Source organism: Brienomyrus brachyistius, chromosome 4 (genome assembly GCF_023856365.1).
Source record: "Brienomyrus brachyistius isolate T26 chromosome 4, BBRACH_0.4, whole genome shotgun sequence".
Classification (NCBI taxonomy): Eukaryota; Metazoa; Chordata; class Actinopteri; order Osteoglossiformes; family Mormyridae; genus Brienomyrus; species Brienomyrus brachyistius.
Genome location: NC_064536.1, coordinates 23,961,371 through 23,985,064, shown reverse-complemented (window position 1 = coordinate 23,985,064; position 23,694 = coordinate 23,961,371). Strand labels below are relative to the sequence as shown.

General features: G+C 45.2%; 1 long non-coding RNA gene across 1 annotated transcript; it reads right to left on the bottom strand.

Annotated features, from left to right (window-relative positions):
• Nucleotides 1-18,404: 18,404 nt before the first annotated feature.
• On the bottom strand, nt 18,405-22,013 carry LOC125740788 (uncharacterized). Its single transcript, XR_007397770.1, has 3 exons — nt 21,583-22,013; nt 21,333-21,486; nt 18,405-18,887 (listed from the first exon to the last, which is right to left on the bottom strand). It is a non-coding gene; the product is annotated as an uncharacterized LOC125740788 (long non-coding RNA).
• Nucleotides 22,014-23,694: the final 1,681 nt, after the last annotated feature.

Genomic DNA, 23,694 nt, shown 5'->3' with positions numbered 1-23,694 from the left:
TAGACGCACATTTTTGATAACAGTACTTGAGGGAGCTTAAATAATGTACACTTGTACTTAATGTATTAATTAACCACAAACTAAGTGTCAGTTACATACTGATTCCATGTTCAGTCATAATTAATCAGTAATAACAGGTTGTAAATTTCATTAAGTTACTATATTTTGTTCATGAGTTGTACTTGAGTAATTACTGAGTTACTCTTGCCCCTTTAAGTAAAGTGTTACCCATTTTATCTTCCATTATGCCATTATAATTACTTTAAAGCAGGTGTCTTCAGCAATGGGTCCATGAATCACTGTGTAGCCTAATGATAGACTTTTTTTGTGAAATGTTATAAAATGTTTATAAATAAATTTTATGTAAACTCAAACCAGTAGTAAGTCAAACCACTGGTAGATATTCACTGGAAACTGCTCTGTGAATTAAAGAGGATGGCGTGGTTGTCATCCAGACTCATTATTCAGCTCAGATGTAATTGTACAGGTGCCCTGCTGGGACAATACAGACTAAAACATAAGCCGAAAACGTGCTACGCTAACGAATGCAGTAACATAGTGTTACTAATGAAGTGTTATCCAATAAAATGGTTGTGCATGCCATGATATTGTTATTTGTCCCTTTTGTTTATTTAGTTTTATATTCATGTTCATATATAACCTCCCCTGTGATACAGTCACTGTGTGTGTTCCACTTAATTTGGTCTGCATTGTGTCTTGTACTTTAAGGCCTGTATTAAAACAAGGAAACACTATCCACAGCACATACTGTTGACTAAGTTACCCTAACCATACACACACCTTAAAAATCTATTAAGTGAAACAGAAATGTAAAAAAATGCAACAATTATAAGCCTCAATCAATGTTTATAGTTGTTGCATTGTAAGCATCAAGACAAATTAGTGGTTAATCGGGTCATTACATTTATTTATTTAGTCATAAATAAACAGGTTAATATAGTTAATGGTGCTGTTAATATAGGCCAGTAACTTAATTGTATAATGTGTAATAAGGGGTCCCTGCTCCATCTCACTATGCATCAAGGGCTCCCTGGCCTGAATAACTGGCTTGTGTCTTACAGCATTGATCCGCAGACACATGCAATGCACATCACTGTAAATATAGCCCCTTGCAACTTAAAATTTGGGGGGGGGGATGAATATCCCTGCATTGTTCTTTCTGACACATAAAGTAGTTTTCTTCTTTAAAAGTGCCAAAGTCGGACTGCGCGAATTGCTTTTATTAGGGCAGCAATATGCTCGGCGGGGCCTGGACATCCATCACGGAGCGAGTCCCTCTGATCATAAGCAGACCTCAGGCAACGGCTCTCGCGGATAGTACGGTTTCCCTAGTGGGGTAATTCCATAAACGGCCACTAGATGGTAGCCCTTCATTATCATGATTCACCAAAAACTGCTTGTTTTTATCGGTGATTTTTAATACCCTGGGGGAAGACGGGATTTAAAAAAAATTTTTATATTAAATTATTTATTAATGACCAACGCACAGGCCAGAGATGCAGTTAACGGCTTGTGTAGGCCTACCAAATTAATTTAGTTGTTGATAATAAATCTGAACCGAATTTTAATTTTTGATAAAAAATAATAATAATAAAAAAACTGAAGTAAGATATGACCCCCCCCCCCACCACCACCACCACCACCACCACCACCACCCCTTTTGCCCTTTGACCAGCGTGTAAAGGGTGCCGGAGCAGGTGCGAGGATGGATAGCGAGTCCGGGCTTGAGCGAGAGCGGCGCCGTCCGTCATCCGCGCTGGGTCGCGCAAAGCGGCCCCTCGGACAGCAGCGCTTTCAAATGCCACGGAGAGTTTAGCCATTCCATTAAGCTGCGGAATATTGCGGGGATTTTTCATCTTTATGGCGCCATTAGGATACTGCTTGTTTCAGATATTACAGCTGAAGGGCGCAAGGTTCCCTCTTCTTTAAGTTTAATAAAACAAAATGACGAATTGAACTGTCATGCGCGATTGACGGGGAATCCCGTCGCCACCCGAGTCTTTTACCGTGTTAATTTAACAACAACAACAACAACAACAACAATAATAATAATAATAATAATAATTCCCCGCTTACCCATTCACATCCATATTCGCGGAAGTACCCAACCACAGGACCCGGCTTGTTTTGTTTATTTATGATGGTTAACTGTAAAATAGTTAAGTTGCTATGAAGAGAAACTGCTGACCCAAACAACATCCTTACGGTTCCAACAGGTTTTTTTTTTTTTTTTTTACAGTAGATAAAAGTCTGTCCCCCAAGCCCGTACCCGCTAACCCTTTAAATGCCGGCACCTGCTCCAGCACGCTTTGCACGCCGGTCAAAGGGCAAATGTGGTCACATGGTTTTTATGCTCCGCACACAGACGTGGCAATGTCACGTGGGGGGCCGTCACAAGTGCCCATGCAGTCCACCTTCCTCAGCTCGTGCCCTTCTCTCATTTCCATGACATTTTGCCATTGATGAAAAACTGTAACACCCTAGAACCAATTAAAGGGCGCTCCCCCACCCCCTGGAGCACTGAGATACCAAATTGATGTGGGCTGAAAGATAGCAATTAGCACCACTGTACAGAACAATATTGAAAGATGAACAATAACCCACAATAAATCATTCTAAGGCAAAAACTAGCTGGGGCCTTTCAAGGACATATATAATATGTAATCTGAGCTGAACCCTTCCGGAAGTGACCGCCCCCACCCCTCGCCCCCGCCCCCTAACAATCTAATTCCAGTCTTCGTGTTGCTGGTTTGCTGTCTGAACCTCAGGAGACAGGCTCTGTTCTAATCACTCGGTGATGAGGTGCGTGATCAGGAACCTGATGCAAAGGTCCACAGTGTCGGACGGCCCTCTTGCCACAAGGGTGACCCCTGAATCCATCAGCAATCATTCACCATATTTTTATTTCTCCATTGAATTTACACGATTTCAGCGTAATTCTTATTGTAGCCTGTGTGGGGCGATGCTGAGCAGGCCTGCAAATGCTTGTCATGTCCTAGGCACAAAACCACTTGGGCCAGGCCAGAGTTCTTTGTGGTGGACCGGGACCCTCTCAACACGCAGTTGCTGCTGCAGTCCAGAATTCCGTCATCCCTGATGTCAATGTCCACCCGTGTAGAGCAGAGACATTTGTATGGAGAAGAAGAGGATGAAGGGGATGCCATTGGATTGACAGAATGATCACAGGGTTAGCATGACACACCAAGAGATTACAGTAGTAATAAATAAAGGAACTTTGTGTGGTCAAATTATTAAGTCCATGATGTACCCTGTTCTACCTGGGAGAAGCTCCAGAGTCAATGCTGCCCTGTAATGGATGGATGGATGGATGGTTGGATGGATGGATGGATAGATGGATTATATCAGGGGAAAGTCAGAACATATAGTTCACATTAATGTAAAAAGAATATCCTAGTGTGCTGTACAAAGATCACATGACATATACAACAATTATAATTACTTATGAGTTTAAATGATAACTAATACAATAATTTCAGTGCAGGTGGGGGCCCGGGGCTGGAGCACCACCACCACCCCCCCCCCCCTTTCCCGCACACCCCCATTACTCCCACCTGTGGCAGTATAATGAAAAACCTCCAGTATGCGATTTCATTCAGGTCAGGAGGTAATGGGTATAATTACACTCAGAAATTAATTCGGGAGAAGGCCGGGACATGAATCATCGCTGCCCCCCCCCCCACAGTAATCTTTATCTTTGTATTGCTGTTGCTGTCATGTTGGACATATTAAAGTAACTAATATTTGCGATTTTTTTTTACATAGTAAGCTTGTTCCTGGCTTAAAAAAGCACATATATTGTACATTCATGGTGGGGGGGGGGTGATGTCTATTTTTGTACTTGTGTTGGGAAATGTTAGGAGCGTAAAGGCGGGCTGTTTAGGGAAACATTCACAAGATAATTGATAACATGTCTGTGTCCTTCTGCCCCAGGAAATGCAGAGACTGAATCCACACGCCTGGGGCAAGTGGGTCATTGGTGTCAAGATCTGTTTCTGTTAATCCTGCTATGTTGCCATTCCTCTGCTGGTCGTCCTGTTTCCTCCCCTCTTGTTCCTGATCACCCTCACCTGTTCCCAGTTACACATGAGTTTTTTTTTTATTATTAATTCTGTTGAAGCATGGTTAAAAATCAATGTCTGACTTTTATTAGTTAAATTTCATGAATTTTTATTTATTATTACTTTTGTCAGATTAAAGTTATTTCTGTGACCATTGTGAGTTTTTCTTTCATTGACTGAAGGGTACCAACAATTTTGTCCACGTGTGTATATGTAATTCCTAGTGTTTGGCTTGTTGTCAGACTCACACCTATCCCTCGTCTGACCCGCATTATCGTTTTATATATGAAAATACACACACACACACACACATTCAGGTCTGCAATTATATCTTTGTGGGGACTCTCCAACCATTTCAGTGGGGATAACTCTAATCACGACATGATGACCTAAACCCCTACCCAGCCCTAACCTTAACAGAAGTAACAGAAGACTTTTTTTGACTGCATTTACAGATCTTTGTGGGGACCTGAAAAATGGTCCCCACAACATCAAAAAACAGGTTATGACCACATTGTGGGGGACATTTGGTCCCCACATTGTAATATAAACCTAATCCACACATATAAACCTGGTCAATGTTCATTCCCACTTGTGGTTAGTGAGTGTTCTTCGTTATTGTCTTACCCACGTTGCTCCCCATTACTGGGTTAGCCCTACTCCCCAGTGCTTTCTCTCATTTTGTTTCTGTTTAAGTGTGTGGTTAATTTTGAAATGAAGTCCCTTTTCAGTTTGCTGTGTTTGGATCATCTCTCCTTTGCCGCATTCAGTCGTGACACCACCTACGGCTTTGATGAGCATTTTGCATCTAAAGTGTAATTATAGTTTTGAATTTTGAATTTTTTGATTTTTACATTATTTTCAGTTTACATTTGAGTTCCAGGGGCAGCATGGTGGTGCAGTGGTTAGCACTGTTGCCTCACACCTCTGGGACCCAGGTTCGAGTCTCCGCCTGGGTCACATGTGTGCGGAGTTTGCATGTTCTCCCCATGTCGTCGTGGGGTTTCCTCCGGGTACTCTGGTTTCCCCCCACAGTCCAAAAACATGCTGAGGCTAATTGGAGTTGCTGAATTGCCCATAGGAGTGCATGTGTGAGTGAATGGTGTGTGTGTGCCCTGCGATGGGCTGGCCACCCATCCTGGGTTGTTTCCTGCCTCGTACCCATTGCTTCCAGGATAGGCTCTGGACCCCCCGCGACCCAATAGGATAAGCAGTTTGGACAATAGATGAATGAATGGATTTTAGTTCCGTTTTATTCAGTGTTGTTTTATTTGTTTTTATATGAAATATATATTTCTATTTAGCTTAAATATATTTTAGTCTCAGCTTAACTTTTATTTTATCTGAGTGTCTATTTATTCTTTGGTTATATATGGCTGACCTCTATAGTCTCCGCCCACTATCTCCATAAAAACATAAACACTGCGATGCATGAGTGGACAAACGTCACTTCAATGGCTGAAGGCACAAAAGCGGGATACAACTCGCTTAAACACAAATTGTTACCCTTGTTCCACCAATACTGTAGTTAGCTAGCCACAGGCACACAAAAATCTCGCTAACTAGCATTAGCACTAGCTACGGGTCATGAAATTTATTTCTCACAATTTTGGAAAATTCTCCTCTCGTGTGTAACATTTGGGGAGGAATTTTAGATTTTGAGGGGGTGTGCGATGTAAAGAACATGTGCGGATTCAATAGCATTAGCCAAGGAATTTTTAGTGGAATCCACTTCCTTCTTTCTCTTTATATTAGCTATTCACCCAAATAGCATTGCTGACTACTGACACCTGGGTGCAAATATCATCCATCTAATGTTATTTGCAGGGATAGACTGAACATTGTATGACTGTTTTTTGGGTGCTTAGTGTATTCTTCATAAATACACAGTTGCGCATTATACAGCAGTGTGCTAAAAATGGGCAAAATGTGTTGCAAGTATTAACAGTAATTGGAGATAAACAAATCATTAATTTCAAATCAAACATTTAAACAATGTTTTCCCGTTGTTTTCGTTTTTGTTGATGATAATAACCCTCATCTACAGTGTGTGTATGTCAGTCCTCAGCAGGGTCAAAGGTCAATGTTAGCATCCTTTTAGGTTTCTGAATTCGCCTGTTCCATGTGAGCAGCCAACGACAAGCACTTCCTGTTCTGGTCATGCGACTTCCTGATCGCTCACGGCTGGCGAAGGCTCCACCAACGCGATTTGAGGACATCTTGTCTGTGCGATGCATCTGTCAGCACGATAAATTGGCCCTTCGGGAAGGTCCATGCCCAACAGGGGGAGAGTTTTCTGAAGCTGGGCTCGCATAAATCACCGTGACGGATACGGCGGCGAGCCACGGAGCTGGCTAATAAAGGGAGAAAAAGAAGCAGATATTCAATAGGAACAGCCATTTCTGAACAGCGGTAAGGATTCTCTGGCCGGAGTGTGATGTTTTTGTAACAGGTCCACCGATCAGCATCACCAAGAGATGACTGGGCAGCCACATGATAGGCACCCGGCACACAGGCCCCGCCCTGCAAGAAATAGCAGTTATAGGATTCTTCTTGGCTTTCCCGTAGAGAATCGAACTGGCGTTGAATCGACAGGCAGTGGATCGACAGGGCAAAAACAAGGCGTCTGCCTGAGTTGTACTTGGGCGCTCAATCATTTCCCGTCACCGGTTAGGATTAATCCAGGTGCTTAGGCTGGCTTCAGCAAGCTCAGCTATTGGTGAGCCGCAAGGATGTACAGTAGAAGCTCAGTGACATCTATAGGTGACTGGATAGGTCACATGCAACCTGCCTGTTAAGAGCGGGGTAAATGGATAAGTCATCCCCTATTCCACATATAGGTGTTTCTTATTTGCACCATTTGTTACGTTTGTATTTTATTTGTTAAGGTTTACCTTAGTTGACTCCTGAAACATTCCTTTGCTTTGTGTTTCAGCAGGGAAAACACAGAGATCAGTGTTTTATACAGACAGATGTCCTGCCCAGAGGTGTCTGATATTCCCACTGTTAAGGAACAAATGTCTGGGCCCCGCCCACCAAACTAACTGTCAGTCCTCCTTGGCGATGTCATCCTTCACTTGCCAATTCCCATGCGCCACACGCACGGGAACACGCCCACACACACACAAACACAAACAAAAGGAGTTTCACTCGCCGATTGATTTTTTCATGGGCCTGGGAGGGGTATTATTCAGGTAAGGATGGTATTGCTGTTCACAGTAAAATTATGGTGTGAGTGTAGAATGGGGGGGTGGGGGGGCAGGTATGATTGGCTGGGGGGGCAGAAGGAATGGATGTAGGAGGAGGTGCATGGAATGTATTGCTACTGCCAAACAGGTGTGTCTCTGTACTTAATCACATGGACCAGGTTGAGCATCGTTGGGGGAGGGGAGCTCAACTTCTCTACCATAGAAGTCATATAAATGGGGGGGGCATTGGTTGACGTGGAAGTTCCGTGGGCAGATGTGGGGTGGGGGCAACAGGAGGTAACATGAACCCAATTACACCTGAATAAAGAAAAATGTGTGTATGTGTGTGTGTGTGTATTATATATAAGTGTGGATCATAACAATCCTAACTCCTGAACTAAATCCCATCGAAATCCTGACCTACTGAGTCTGCCCAGAAATCAACCACTCTCAAAGCACTCAGAACAGAAGACCGCTGCCCCTCTTCTCACTGACATCTCATAGATTCCGGAAAGATACCCTTTAGAAGCCGCCGAGCAGTGTCGCTGAGAGGAACATTCTGGATGTGCACGGAGGTGGTGACTTCAGGTCTGCGTACGCTGAGCTGCGGACTGTCACGGTCTGAGGGAGCTCTTTTCGTGTTCGTGCGAGTTTCCTCTGAGAGAGACGCTCTGCCTGTGTGTGTGATCCCAGGCAAGCCTCCTACTGCCAACCAGCGGTTACTCAAAAACCATGGACATATCCCCCCACTGCCTCTTATCCAGAGCCCCACACCTGCTACATATCCTTCGGGAATTTCAGCTTTAAAACCATAAGAAGAAGAAATGTTGGGGAGATGAACTGGTCAGAAACGTCATTTCTCCAGCCAGCTCAGACCGCACGAAACCGCCCCTATTAGAAGTATGGAGATAGCGCTGAGACGGCGTTTTAAATTGGCGCTGGGTGAGTGGGACGAGCCGCTGACATTTATTGGAGCTGGGGGACCGGCAGCATTGTCAGCGACCGGGCGACACGGCGGCGCAGTCCTGAAGCCTTGTGTGAAGCCTAAGTCATTAAAGGATAGACCGGCTGTCGTCTTTCCGATGCGCTCCCATCGGAAAAAAAAGATCACCAGCCAGGAGAGGAGGAGTGTTTTATAGAGGGGGAAAAAAAGTGTTGTCCGCGCAATCGCAGCAATCTGTCCGAATTCACAGGGAGCCGTGACATTTCCCTGAAAGCGTTCATATCGCACATCTGGCTGCACTGAAACGCCTCCTTCACGCCTTTCTCTTCTCCGTGGTCTTTAGGGGCATCGGTAAAAATAGTCCTTTCAGATTTTTGTGGGTTTGCCACTGCGGACTATGATAAACTCTAGTAAAATAAGAGCGAAACAGCACACTGAATAAAATAACTTAACTATAGAGTTATAGCAACGACTAAATACATTTATATTCATATTTGCCCAATAACATCTGATTTGTTTGTTGGTTGTACTCACTCACCATAGGAATATATTGTTAGGAAGATTGCTGGAAGTAGGCCTACAAAAACAACAATAATAGGACTAATATTAATTCATTATCGTTCAACGAAAGATTGCAGGCACCCACAGTGTTTTGTCCATTTTGCGAAATAAAAGTTTGGAAAGTCGTAAAATAGATAACTACGCATTCGCATAATTGACATTCACAGTTTCGATTATTCGTGGGCTGGCCGTGAACAATGAAACGGGGATGTCTCTGGAGTTTGCAGAAAGATATTGGAGACTCAGACGACGCGCGAGCCGAGAACAGTAGGCTACTGAAAATTATTCGGATCACTTAAAATTATGTAATACACAAATATTAGTAATACATAATATTTGTTAATGTAAGTGCATACTGTATTTAATATTACAAATCTTGGCGTGGGTACGCCGCACATTTTTGTCTCGGTAACCTGCCTCACTCACGTTAGCTGCCTTTATGAGAGTGCGATCTCGCCTTTCTCGCAGTAACTAGTAAACTTTTCTGTACCGCAAATGTTGCAGTTTTAATAATGCGTCCAAAACGTAGGGCTCCCAGTGCGTACAATAATTTTGTACATCCTGGGACTTAGCTTAGGTGGTTTGCATATAATATAAAAAGGTCTTAAAATGAATAAACGACACGTAATTTGACATGCCCCCATAACTGATAATAAAAAAGTACTTTTTATGTTCGTTCAGGCTAGCAGACTGTTATGGGTTGAGGTTAGGGAAGCCTATATAATTCATGAATTTTCGCAACTCAACCTTCGCCAATGTGACGGGGTTATTGTATAAAGAAAACGGAAGGGCAAGGGGCAGGTGCACGCCCGGAGAGGGAGGTGTGTAACCAGTGGGCATGTTGGCCAGCCAATGCTAAAAAGATATCGCTGATACTTTTATACTGTTTTGTTTATATCCTGAATGACTACAGCGCACAAGCGACAAACGCAGCGGTGTGGGGCGGAGCGGTATGCAGGGTCCGCAGCCATAGGCGAGGCCACATGAATGAGTTACACCGCATGGGAAATCACAAGCTCTGCGTCTCGGTGTGATGAGATCGGAGACACAGGATGCATGGGGATCGAAGTCCCCGGACCTCCGTGAGGAGCCTGTGCGGACACTGACACCCCCTCCACGACTTTGCCTTTATATATCCGTCCTCCTCGTGTTTGCTTTCGTCCAAAATGGGAAGATGCTCTCATTAATTATTAAATCCGAAGGTGACATTTCGGTGTCGATCTGCCGCATCTGTTTGGCAGTCTTTTCATAACATCCCCAAAAGCACCCTGCCGTTCCTTCAACAGCGTTTATTAAAAGTAATCAAATCTGATTTTTTTTCTCTATTACAGTACATCATCCCACATCTCCAAGAACCTGCGGTTGAACTCTTGGTGTAAAGTGCCTTTTCCAAAAAAATGCGCTTTACTATAACGACAGCTTATCTAAAAGTGCGCCATACAGTGATAGACCCACGAGTATTTCAGTAGCCTACAGGATACTAATAAACCTACGAACAATGTACTCCTGCCTCGTCGATATTCCAATTTCGGTTAAATAGTTAACTTTAAATGTCTAAAAACGTTATATCTCACAAAATAGGACTAATCACTGCACTTCTGTTACTAATTGTGCCGTAAATTATTATGCATATTTTTGATTGAGATATTTGAAACTGTTTGATGACAAATAGGTAGGATTTGAGTGGGAAGACTTGCGAAATAAAAGATTGATCTGGGAGTGCTATTATTTCATGAAGACTAACAGTAGCCAGATTATCTTTCGGTGCAGTCCGCCAAAATGAAACCCTTGACCCTAAGAGAGGGTGGCAGGTTTAACATTTTCGATACAAATAAAAGTACCGGAGAGCTTTAGTGAGACACATAGATGAAACCGAAAGTCATGTATATGTAAATACGGTAATAACGCGTCGTGAATATAATGTGTCAGGTATGTTAAATGTATGTGATTGACTGCAGGTCTTGATATATCCCTGGCATCCTTTGGCATGTTTTGATACAGATGACATTCATTTTCATATCTGAAGTACCCATAATTATTTATAATAATCTATGATAATGACAGTACACGTTTTAAAGGTGTTTTATTCGCTAATAGGATTTCCTTTTTTTCTAACAAAATCATATTACACAATTTGGTTTAACCCAGAATGGAACCTATTGGTATTAATTTAAATAAATTACATAAATAAAATGAAAATAATCTGCTTAAAACCAGTCTTATGAGTAATTTTCATATGGAATGTATTTTAAACTTACCATAAATATATATTTTTCTCAGGGAAAGCTGCATAGGTATTGATAAAGATATGAGAAACTTAATATATTTTTAAAATTAATTATCGTTTTTTAGTAAATACTCCATAGGAGTACATGACAGATGAAGACACTCACAGATGGGGGCAGCGAGGGACCAGTAAACAAAACCGAGGAGAAAGAAACGAAAACAATGCAGCATCGATTGGTCGGCAGGCCGCGCTCGCGGGACCGCCCCACCCCGCCGTTATCCCACCGGGTGATTTGTCACCCAGACAGCCATTTGTCATGCCGTGAACGCGAGCGGACACTTTGGAGAGGTTTAGCGGCGCTTTGTAATACATACAGAGACTCTGGGATCTCACAAGCTGCTCTGATCATGAGCTGCAGTTCCCAGTATAGAGACGAGGGGTCTGAAGGGCACGTAGAATTGGGACACTTGCGCCCTTGGCCAGAAGGTTGTGGGTGTTTAGCATCTATGCAAGGCCACTACTGCAAAGTAGTTCAAATCAAGTGGTTAAAATGTCCCGTTTGGCTAGCATTTCACATGAATTGCACCGAATCCCCCAGGTTCCTTTAAGTGTGGAAAACCATGGCCGCCAGGTTCATCTCCGGGAGGGAGGCTGCTGCCACGTGTTTGTGAGGTTGAGCTCCTGCTGGTTACGCAGGACCTCCTCTCATGGTGCCCCCCCCCCAGGGACCCATAGACCTTTCCTCATTTTGCCTCAATCACCCCCTAAACCCCCACTTCCAACACCAAATAATATAATGTCTTGATCAAAGATGAGGTTCGATTCTGCCCTTAGCTTTGGGGGTGCCGGGGGGGTGGCGGATGATTGTTCTCATTAGGCCTGGGGGCCGTGATTAACCCCCTTTCTCCCCAACATTAGTGAGGTGAGCTGTGGGCGGAGACCTCACAGAGGCTCCTTGTCTCGGCTACAGGGGGAGCAGTGCATGAGCAGGACAGGCAGCTTATCAAACTGAGGCCTTTTTGCATCTTCATCACAGTGGACCATAGCTGGACCCACAGACCAGATGCAGAACACCAGTGAAAGACTCACGACTCAACCCGATTCAGTACTAATAATGTCCTGATAGGGGCAACCATAGTAACTTGGGAGTCATGTGACCCTGGTTATTAGTGTTAATTGGTGTCACATGACAATTGTTCTAGATACAATGGTATGAATTAGTCTGTTCTGTTTTTCTCCCAAACCCAGTCCTGGATCCCGACATATTCTGGTCCTTGTGTCTGTTTATTTGTCACACTTAAAGACCCACCTCGGTGGATTCAACTTAGAAACAATTCATACAAGTAATAAATAGATTCAATACTATCAGTGTCCTGATGTGGGTCACCATGTTGCGTATATATTAATATGGTTTGTGATTTGTTGTATCAATGTTGTGCGTGTGTTTATGGTTCTGTGGAGTAAATGGGCTGCAAGCATGAAATCTCAGCCAATCAGCAGCAAACTTCAGCAGTGCTTGTCTGAAAGAGCATCAGAGACATCAACCCCAGGCACGGATACGTGGCCTTTGGGTGAGGGGGAGGAGAGAGGGGGCAATGTGGGCAGCATTGTGTGCGACTATCTGCTGGCACTTGGTGGGAGGGAGGCGAAGTCCCAGTGGACCTGACAGACACCATATCACCATGTGCAGATATTTCAGCCCTGGCGGGAAAATGGACACAGAACACAAAAGGGACATGGACGACCCCACCCCCCTCCCCATGCGAAAGCAGAACAGGCACACTGTAGGGCATCACCCAGACCCATCTCTGCTTCCTCACAGAAATGGGGCAGTCGGCTTTGAAAGATAAATGTGGGGGTGGGAGGGGGGTCCTCCTGTAAAGGATTAAAAGGTGAACAGTGAGGTGGGGGTTGGCACTGCTTCACCATGGGAAAGGCCCACTCCTGCTGAAAATTCTAATCCAAACACACACACACACACACAGAAACTTTTACTTTCCTGAGGCAGTTTAAGGCCTGAATACCCATACACTGCATCCTTGTTATCCATCCATCCATCCATTTTCCAAACCGCTTATCCTACTGGGTCGCGGGGGGGGTCTGGAGCCTATCCTGGAAGCAATGGGCATGAGGCAGGGAACAACCCAGGATGGGGGGTCAGCCCATCGCAGGGCACACTCACACACCATTCACTCACACATGCACACCTACGGGCAATTTAGTAACTCCAATTAGCCTCAGCATGATTTTGGACTGTGGGGGGAAACCGGAGTACCCGGAGGAAACCCCACAACGACATGGGGAGAACATGCAAACTCCACACACACGTCACCCTGGCGGAGACTCGAACCTGGGTCCCAGAGGTGTGAGGCAACAGTGCTAACAACTGCACCACCATGCTGCCCCGCATCCTTGTTATATTCCCTCAAAATGCACACAAGCTCTAGTGTAGCTGTTCCGACAGAATGGCAAACTTCCCCTCTTGGGAGTCGAACCCATGACCTTCTGCACCACCCTATCCTGCCAGCTCATCGGCTACATATCTATCAGTCTGCATTCGCTGTCAGAAGCCTTCAGTTTCTTCATCCATTTTTTGAGTCTCGGGCCCGGGTACGATTTATGGCCCTGCCGCCTACCCCCGCTAGCTCCTCGAAGAGATGCTTTATGGGTAGAGTGACACAAACAGGACACGAAGTCTGCTGAGAAGGGAGGGACAGCTCACCCCCCAAGATCAACATCGCCCATAATACCCAACGTTTGCCCTTCCTCTCTTTATTGCGTACCTTTATCCAGAATGTGGTTAAAAATGGGTGGGTCTCAACACAACGATGGAGGCAGCGGAGGGACATTCCCGGGGGCCCCGGACCCCATGCTCCTTCTCACTTAATGAGCAGGCATGAATTTTTATATTGATGTGATTATACATTAATCTATTAAACTTTATTAACACAATGCAGGCAAATAAATAACGCCCCACATAAGATTACACATTTATTTTGACTACAATTCGAAAAAAGCAGGTATTTTGTTTTTCTTTCTGCAGGGGGCGCTACGGGTGTTCCTTGAACTTAAGGTTAAGTTAGGCTAAACTTAAACCAAAGCCTTTCGCTTTTATTTCCACATTCCACCCCGTCATTTCTGGCCACTTCCTATGAACAGCGACAATTCTTCAAGCCGCGCCCATTTGAGTATATGGGCTACGTCTGCCTTCATCGATCGATTGATCAGCTGATGAATTCACGGATCGATGTTGGACGGGAAAGCGGAGAACCGGACTCACCGTGTTCAGAGGCTCAAAGGTTTAGCTAATTTTCACCGAGGACTTTCCCTAACCCCGCATAGGTCCCCAAAGGTAGACAGGTTTTATTAATCCCCACCAATGCAATCAATTATTCAGGGGCCCTCCCTGATTAGATGTTGGTTTTAGCACAACGGGATGATTGAGTGATCGTTTAAGCCGACCCACGGAGGTCACCCAGGGACCTCTCTCGCCCAATCCTCGCTCCGTACCTGCCACTTCGGGTAATTATTTTGGGTGGGGCGAATGAGAGGGGAGCAGGAGACGCAATGCAAACTCCCTGGGCGGGCTGGCAAAGTGGGAGGGGGTAGGTTTTGGGGGGCGGGGGGTCCTGACCACATCCATCTTCGCGGCTGGGGAGTGCAAGCCTTTTAATTAATCGCCCGCAAATCTGCTTCGTCTTCCGAAAGGATAAAGTGTAATTGTACCGCAAATTAAAGCGCGTAATGAAACTCAATGTACAGCCCATTCATCACCACTAATAAGCGGGCTGCAAGCGTTTAGAGAAATCCTCTCGGTTTGTTTAAGAAGGGGCGACACGGGGGGAGACGGGGCTCTGTTTGCCTAATGAATGACTTTCCGCTTTTGGTTAAGCGATGCTGCTAAAAAGTGCTGGGAGGGGGCGGGATGATAGGTGGCTGAGGGCATGGAGCCGGGGCAAAGTGGCTGTTCCGAGGGTGTCCAGCTGCTCTCTGTGGCATGTGTAACTCCACAGTTATGCGGCTGCTCCGCATCTTAGGTCATCTATAACTGTATATGCTACATATATTTGATTACTTCAGCCAATAGGAGGCACAATAGTTACATGACTATAATAATAATTTATATTATTATTATTATATAGAAACATTCTGTTATGTATATCTAGACACAATAATAACATATACACATTCTAACAGTAAAAACTAACTGCATGAATTTGGGGCGAAAAACACGCAAACATACATAGAACCAGGTACAGGATTCGATACCACAACTCCGGGGGTATGAGGTTGCAGTTCTGCCCACTCCGTCTCCATACCGCCTTCGTTGTAATTTCTTTTAATCATGTTTGACGTTAAAACCCACACAATAAGTCGCAGTTTCAACATGGGTGTAGCGATCTCGCCGGGTTTAGGTTTCAGTAAGGGGCTCTCGGTTGGAAGGGAGTAAGAGATTTGATTGCCTCCAGCGCGGCCGGCCGGCATGACAGCGTGGACGGATGGCTTCTCTTCCATCGTCCAGGAGGAAAGTGATTTAGGAGCGCCGACCGAGGTGACAGGACTTCCTCTAATGGCTGACCGCAACCCGATTAGACTTTATTGTCTGTACAGAGCGCAGCGGGTAATCCGGTTTGAGGATGGAAAAAAGAGTTCCCACACGCTGCAAAGTCCACATTTTTTTACCATCCTGGAAAATAAGGGAGAGACACTATAGGGCTGAGGGGGGTATTTTTAAGCTGTCTGTGTGGTAGCCGGAGGCATCATATCGGCCGCTTACTAAATCGATTTGGGGGTAAATGGAGGCGCGATGGAGCCTCTTCACACACCGCGCTCCAGCACATGCTTCTGCAAACAATTTACCGACGCGAGAAAACTATCACAAGTTAGCCAGAAATTCTACAGAATAACACACACGCAGATGTCATTTTGCAAATATCAGAATCTGAACCTCAACATAACCAGGACACAGAAAATAGCGCATTAGAGGGGCTCAATCCGGTACTGATACGGGGCTCCAAAAACCATTAAATACAATATGCAAAAGATCTTCAGATCAAGGAAAATAGTGAGGGGGAAATAAATAAACAAATAAAGTGAAAGATAAGATGGTGTTACTTTCATACGTCCACATGGACAAAGTTAAAATGTTCAAACGGATTCTGATCCATTAAATTAGTGACGTGTTTCTAATTAGAAAGGATACGGGGAGGCGACTGCTGACAATCTTAACAAGCCCAGAAAGATGTGAAATATTCTGCGTCTGACAAAATTGTGACAGACGAACTATTTTTATTCTTGCCGAAGACGTCTTGCGCGATTGATCAGTTCGGCTGTAGGAGGTATTACAGATAGCATTTAACCTTTGATTGATGGATTGCTTTATTTTCCTTGAATCCTAAGAAATAAATTATTTATAAAGGTTCATATCTAGAAATATAAAAATGTATTTTTAAAATTCGGGGATAATTTCATTTAAGACACCTTGCTTTTTCCATTTGCACCCATTCTTTACTTTCTATGATGTTAGCACGCCCGCGGGGGGTTGGACAGCCAGTTGACCCTTGACCCTCAGAGTTTTCTTTTTTTTCTCCCGACTTGGGAGTTTTTAGTTCTTCTCTTTCGCGTTGTCATCTGGCTTTATTTCTTTGTGTTTCATTTTCCATGTTTTTGAATTATTGTGGACAAATGATATAGAAATGCACACACTTATGTAAAGCGCCTTTGTTGTGAGAGGCGCTACATAAAACTACATTGAACTGAATTTAATCTAGTGCCCGCATTTTGTCAGAAAGCGTAAATGCGCTGAAACTGTTTGCCACTAGAGGGCACAGAAAAGCAGCTGTCCACAAAACGTGAGGGCTAGGGCATCGCAGAATGAATCGGAGCATTATTCCATGAAAATTTTTAAGTCGGCCGCGAAAAAAAACACGTAAATAAATATACTGAGAAGCATTAATGTATCTCGGCAAGAAAGTCCATCGCAGATGCTTCGTCGCGTATGTAGATCTTTTAAATTCAGCAGATAGCTATGCGTATGAATCATGAATGAAGCTCTAGAAACAGGCAGCTCCGGTTTTTATCTAGCTGTAAATAAGGCCAGAGTGGAGTGTACAAGCTATATAACATGCGGGCTTGGCCTGACAAGGCCGTGAGTGAAGTGAACAGGAGTGGCACAGACACTTAAAGATGATGTGTTTGCGCTGGAGTCTGTGACAAGAGAACATGCCTGTTCTCTGAGAATTTATCATTCAGAGGTAAAAGTCAAGCAGTTAGTTATTATTTTACTCCGAGGAAATATGAGAATCTAAAAACATGGGGAAAGTGACTGAAACAACTATGTTCCATGCCTGTTAGACCAAAGACTTAATCCAGGGTGAAGATTTGGGTATAGATGTTTGGGACTTGTCCCCACGAACACTGGGGGAGTACTGAGTGTGTTTAGGGGGTGGGGAGTTTGTGGCTGATTTCGTCCCTATGTTGAAATCAAACCTATGCCCTTGTATGGAGTACCAGCTCACAGTGAGCTTGGAGCCAATCCCAAACAGCAGAGGGTAGCGGAAACCCTGGGCAGGACACCTAGCTGTTGATAGGAACAGACAGGGAATCTCACAATTTGGGAAATCTAAAGACACGGATTCATCTGAAGCACATGTCTTTGGACAGCTGGAGCCCATCTGGTAAAACCAAGAAATCCAGACTCACAGAGCATGGACCCAGGATTCAATCCCACGTCCTGCAGTCGAGATGAGTGCGCTACGCTGCCACGCCACCTCTCCTGTGACTAATGACCGCTTACGTTCCCTGAGAATTTACGGTTTTGGGAAAACAGTCCATTTCTTTGAGAAAGAATGATAAACCACAGGAAAAAAATTAAACAAGTAAACTGTTTTACTAGCAGGTCTTAGACACAGCAAATTGAAATCTCTGCTTGACATAGGTTCATATCCCCCTGTTTTAAATCCAAAACCAGGACAGAGGGTAAGGAAACTGGACCAACGACTAAAAACATGCGGCCTGAGAACCTGAAAAGGTGAAATGCTCTTGCACTGAAATAGTTCCAGGGCTTCTTCTCCGGTGCATGATCAGAAGCCACACGCAGCCTAGGCCGCTGTTATTATGGGATGGCGTCGCCTTGGAGGCGAGGACAGGCCATACTTTCCGACTCATAAATCAGGTAGCGTGGGAGCCAGCATGGGTTTGTAGGTCTAAAGATATGTGTGTAACTCTGGGCTCGCGGTCTAAGACTGGCACCCAGAACAGAGGGTCCTGAGGGTGAGGCCAGGTGAGGATGCAGGAATGTCAGGCATGTAGTAACGGCGGAAGACTTTCGAAGGAACAGACATGGCGACAGGGCACCGATTTGTGGACGACAGACTGCAAACTGCTTTGGAAAAGCAAATGTTTATTGATCAGTCATCTACAGCCAGACAGGAGGAGCTTAATAATAGTTTCACAGTATTGTATTATTTATCTTTTATATAATTTCTTGTTTTTACGATTCACACTTTTAGACAAGACATGTAAAGTAGAGGATAGGGATAACATTGGTGATAGGATCCATTAGTTGGAAATAGAGTATAACAAGGTAAAAAAGCAGTAAAGTCATAGGAAACACTGGAATAATGCAAAGCAGTGCTGGAAAACAGGTAGGGCCCATGTGCATGCTTTCCCTCACCTGACCAGTAGGGGGCATATTTTCAAGGGCTCTGCATGCCAGGTACTATAGCCAAAGCAGCTGGATCTGATTCTGTCTGTGGCAGCTCCATGGGCTCAGCTAGCAGGGTTCTACCCACAGCAGGGAGGAGTGTGGTGCTCCGTTTCCACGGTGACCTGAGATTCACTTCCCCAACACCAAGGGATGTGATTTGCTGGGAAGAAAATGGCTCTAATTAGAGAAGTGAATGGCAGCACAGAGCAGGCTCAGGAGAGCTGAACTCAAGAACCCTGGGATCCCTGGTGCTGACCCAGAGTGGCGGTTTAATCTCCTTGCCGAGATACTCCAAACGTTACGGTATCTGAATCTCCGGATTAGCGGACAGGGCGAGATGGGCGGATTACATGTAAATGGATCGCTGAGCCGGGCGTGAGGTCGTGTGTGGCCTTGCCCTCGCCGCATGCTCCGGAAATTGCAGGAATACCTGCTGTTTCAAATTTTAGGAGCGGGACGAGAGCTTGTCGATGAGGAAATGTCACCGATGTGATGTTTCGAGCAGTGTCAAGGGCCTGAAGCATCGTAAAAGCGGCCTATATTCTGAAGCTTATGCTTTCAGGCTTATCACGGCTGCTGAATTAGCATGGTCGAAGAGCAAATTTCCAGACCTGACTCAGTCCATTTTTTGTTGTTTTTGAGATGAGACCACAATCAGGGGCATAGAATTTGTGGAGGCATCCACCCATTTTCTGAAACTCCTTATCCTGTTCAGGGCTGCGGGGGACCCTGAGTCTTTCCCAGAGGCTGTGGACGCGAGGCAGGGGCACCAGCCCATCACAGGGCACACTCACACACACAGACACACACATGCCGATGGACTATTTGGCAACCCTGTTCAACCTCAGCATGCTTTTGGACTGTGTGGGGGGGGAACCTGCAGGAAACCCCATGATGACAAGGGTAGAACATACAAACTCCACACACATGGAACCCTGGGGACTCGAACCCAGGTTCCAGAGGTGTGAGGCAACAGAGCTAACCACAGAAATTTTCTCGACCATGTATCCCGTGGACCGAGTGAGTTTTGGGAATTCGCTCTTCGTTTTCGTGACTGACTTCGCTTTTATGCCTTTGGACTGAAGCTGTTTGGCTCACGGTATTATTCCCGAAGGTAGAGTTTACAGTGACATCCACAGTCTCTTCCTGTTCTCTGTTCCACCTTCGAAACTCTTCAGTAGTACAGTGTGACAGTGAGCCTGTCACCTATCCCAGGAAGCACATGCTAGTTTGTTAATAGAAAAAAATAATTAATATTAAAACAAATTTGTCCTTTTGGACCCACATTAACCCCACATCTCAGCTAGCTGAAAATTCTGTGTTTTTAAATGAAATTTCCCCCTCCCCCCAAGGTACAATGGCACAGACCAGCCAGGGATTAGAACCTGTAACTCCGGTTAAGCTTGAAATGCTTTGTTTGCACACCCCCAGACACTGAAGAATATCTCAGATGGAACTAGCTTCTGGTCCCTCAGTCACAGCCGAGTGGAAACATGCAGAAGCTTCAGAGTGTCACACGGGGCGGCCTGATTAGCTGGCAGACGGTTCCAGAACGTGCTGTATCACGAATGGGATCTTTCCTTTTCGTAACGTGCGGCCTAAAGCACTCTAGGACGAGTTCCTGCGTAGTGGTGAGCCCGGAATGTGAACGTTCCGGAATGCAGTGCCATGTAATCCCCGCATTTTCCACATTCTTTGCTGGTTAGATCTCTGCCTCAAAGGGACGCATCTGTGTACCGAAGCGTGTGTCAAGCGTGTCCGCATATATGTGTCACATTTCAAATCAACACAGACACTTAATGTCAGCACCTGTTTCATACATTTACCATCTTCCTCAAATGCAGCACAGTGCTCTACATATTCCACACTGTATCCTACAATGTAGAGCACGTAGATAACAGTAAGAAATAGCAGCGTCATTATAGACACTGTGTGTACATGTTTTGCACAGCCTGAAAAAAGAAATACTCAATAATGAATAAACAATTAAGCAGAATCCATCAGAGAAAATACATTAGTGATCAGACAGACAGACACTGACAGTCAGACAAACACATAGATATAGACAGTAATTCATTACAGACAGAGGTGGAAAGTTCAGATCCAGAAAGTACAAATCCAGACCGAGGTTTTGTTTCAACCAACCAGTTGAGTACTGTGATTCTTTATGCTCAACTGGTTTGTTTAAACAAAACCTTGGACTGGATTTTGTACTTTCTGGACGTGAACTTTCCACCTCTCTCTGTAATGGGTTACTTTAGTGAGTAACTTCCCCAACACTGGTTATAGAGAAATAGATACGGAGACAGACACACAAGCAAACGGATGGATATAGACGGGCAGACAACCAAACAAATGGATATAGAGGAGACCCAGACAGGCAGACAGACAGATAGATAAATAGATAAAGAGACATACACAGGCAGACAACTAAACAGGTAGATATAGAGACAGAGACAGGCATATAGATACAGAGACATAGAGAGGCAGACAAAGATAGATATGGACAAATATACAGGCAGACAGACAGACAGTTATAGAGACATAGACAGGGAAACGCCCAAGCTAACAGACACAGATACATAGATATTGCCTTTATTCTTACCATCTCGCATCACCAAGCCCACCCAATTGGCTCTACAGGTTGGTCTCCTTCCCCGAGGATGGAGCCGTCCCATTGTTGCCATTGACTGGAGCCCCCGCCGTCGTCTGGCCGCAGGTGGGACATACGGGCCACGGTGCGTGGCTCGTCCCGTTCGCTGCATGCAGAGAACGAGGCCGGTGTGTGAGCTGGGGGATGGGGGGTGTGGGGTAAGGGCTAGCCCGGCGCTAGCCAGGGGCGGGTGGCGTCGTACCTTGCGAGCCCACTGGAGCATTCCCATTCAAGTAGCGGGTGCAGTCCCATTTCTTTTTGCTCTGTGAGGAGCCCATAGCTCCACAAAGGTGAAGGAGGGGAACAGGAGTCAAAGCAGACCTGAAAATGGAGTCAAAGCAGACAGGAGGGAGATGATTCCAGGTTCTGGCGAGCCCTGACTGAGCCCGACTCCAGGAATGGTCCGCACACTCACTGTGAGTGAGCTCCGAGCCTCTGGCACCTTCCACCCCCTATCCGTTACCCCCCAGGGTGTCCTGGGCCTGTGCAGGGCAATCTTGCTCTTAACACGGCTGATTATCATGCGCCAAATCAGGCCGTTGTTACTTCCCACTCTTTTTCCTGCCGGGAAACCAGAGATGTTTTTGTGGACGTCGCGTGTGGCTGAGAGACAAGGTCGCCACTGGATGAGCTCAGCTGACCTGCGTGTGCGGGAGTGTTTATGTACTCTGCCCAAAAAGTTTTAAAGGGGTGTGGCATTTGGACACTCCCTGGGTGGGGAGGTCCTTCACAAGGAAACGTTTCCGAGTCGCTAGCACGACATCACAGGAATGTTGACAATGGAATCTTGGCTCAGGACATAAAGGCATCTAGACGCCACATAACACACAAACGACATACACCTCAGCTACATCACACGTTATTTTAAAATGATGACAGATAGCAGAAGACTCCACACGTAACCTGATTTTTTTTGGCCAGCAGGGGGCTCAAAGGTTAAGGACTTATCCCAAAGCCTGCTGGTTAAAGCCCTGGAACCAGGCACTTAATTGGAGTAATAGGCAGTTAATTGGGCCCATCTTCCGGGGTGGGCACCATCTGAACTGGAGTCCTGGTTCAGTCACATGGAAGGGTGCCATCATGGATGCAACCAGTTTACACCTTACTTTCAGTAAATAGATTCGCTCTTTCTTTTTAAATAAATGGTTCCTCTCCTTCATCGTCAACTGACTTTCTTACATTCATATTTTTGTCTTCCCTTTGTCCTGTTTTTGTATTACTCTCTCTTGATGAGAGTCGACTCTGTTCTGAAAGGCGCTATATAAAAATAAACTGAATTGAACAGAAGCAGGTAATAAGCAGAGGATAAATGGCAAGGCATCTCCCTGTGTGAATGAGCAAGTCATGGCACAGGGCTTCCCTAGAGCTCCTACAGGGGCAGCATTGCCTGTGAGCAGGGGTCCTTGCTACAGGTATGCGTGTAACGGATTTGTTAAATTCAGGAAGTCCCAGGAGGTAATGGACAGATCTGGGTGAGGTGCTCATCAAAGTTCCAGCTTTGGAACATTCCAGAAGCTGATGATCGGAAACAGAAAGTAAATAAAACACAAAGAGGCATGCGATAGATATTTGTGACGCGTCTTCCTTTCAGTGGGTGGTGCAGATTCTCTCTCCCCCTCCCAGTCTCTAACCCTCTCTCTCCCCCCATTTGTGTAGAAGTCCCTCACGCTTACATGCTGCCGTCTCTCCCCCCATGCAGGTCAAACTAGAAAGACTCCAATAACGTACCAGATAACCCCCCCCATTCATAAGCACTGCTTTCAGTTCTGATTCGATTTGTCATGCAGATTTTATGGGGCTCTCGCTCCATCACTCTCCTGGGCCGGAGACAATGGCAGTTTAAGGACCCCTGATTTTCTCGTCGACCATTCAGGCTGCGGAGGCTGACTGATGGGTTCCCTTTGGATAACGCCAAGAAGAATGGTGTCGCCGGCGGTTACGAGCCGCGCTTCCACAGTTAGAAGTAATGGAAGGGATCCGATGGGCCTCTCGGACATGGACACGTCTTCCATTTGCTTTCCGGTTGATTCTGATTCCTCTGCTTTGTGTCGAGCAGAGAATCTCCACCCCCTCGGTACAAATCCTGAAGTCATTTTTTGAGCCGATTGTGTATAAGATGTCTCAAAACCCTTCCTGTCACAAGGCTCTTTTTACTGCCTTTTTATTTCATTCAATCACGGACATTATTATCCAGTGCGTTAAGCCGTAAAAATGTTACTTTGTTTTTACAGGGGTTTTTCTTTTTAACTCAAATCACTGATTGTGTCGCTCAATTGGCCATTTTGATCACGTGACCATATTGTTAATCACCATG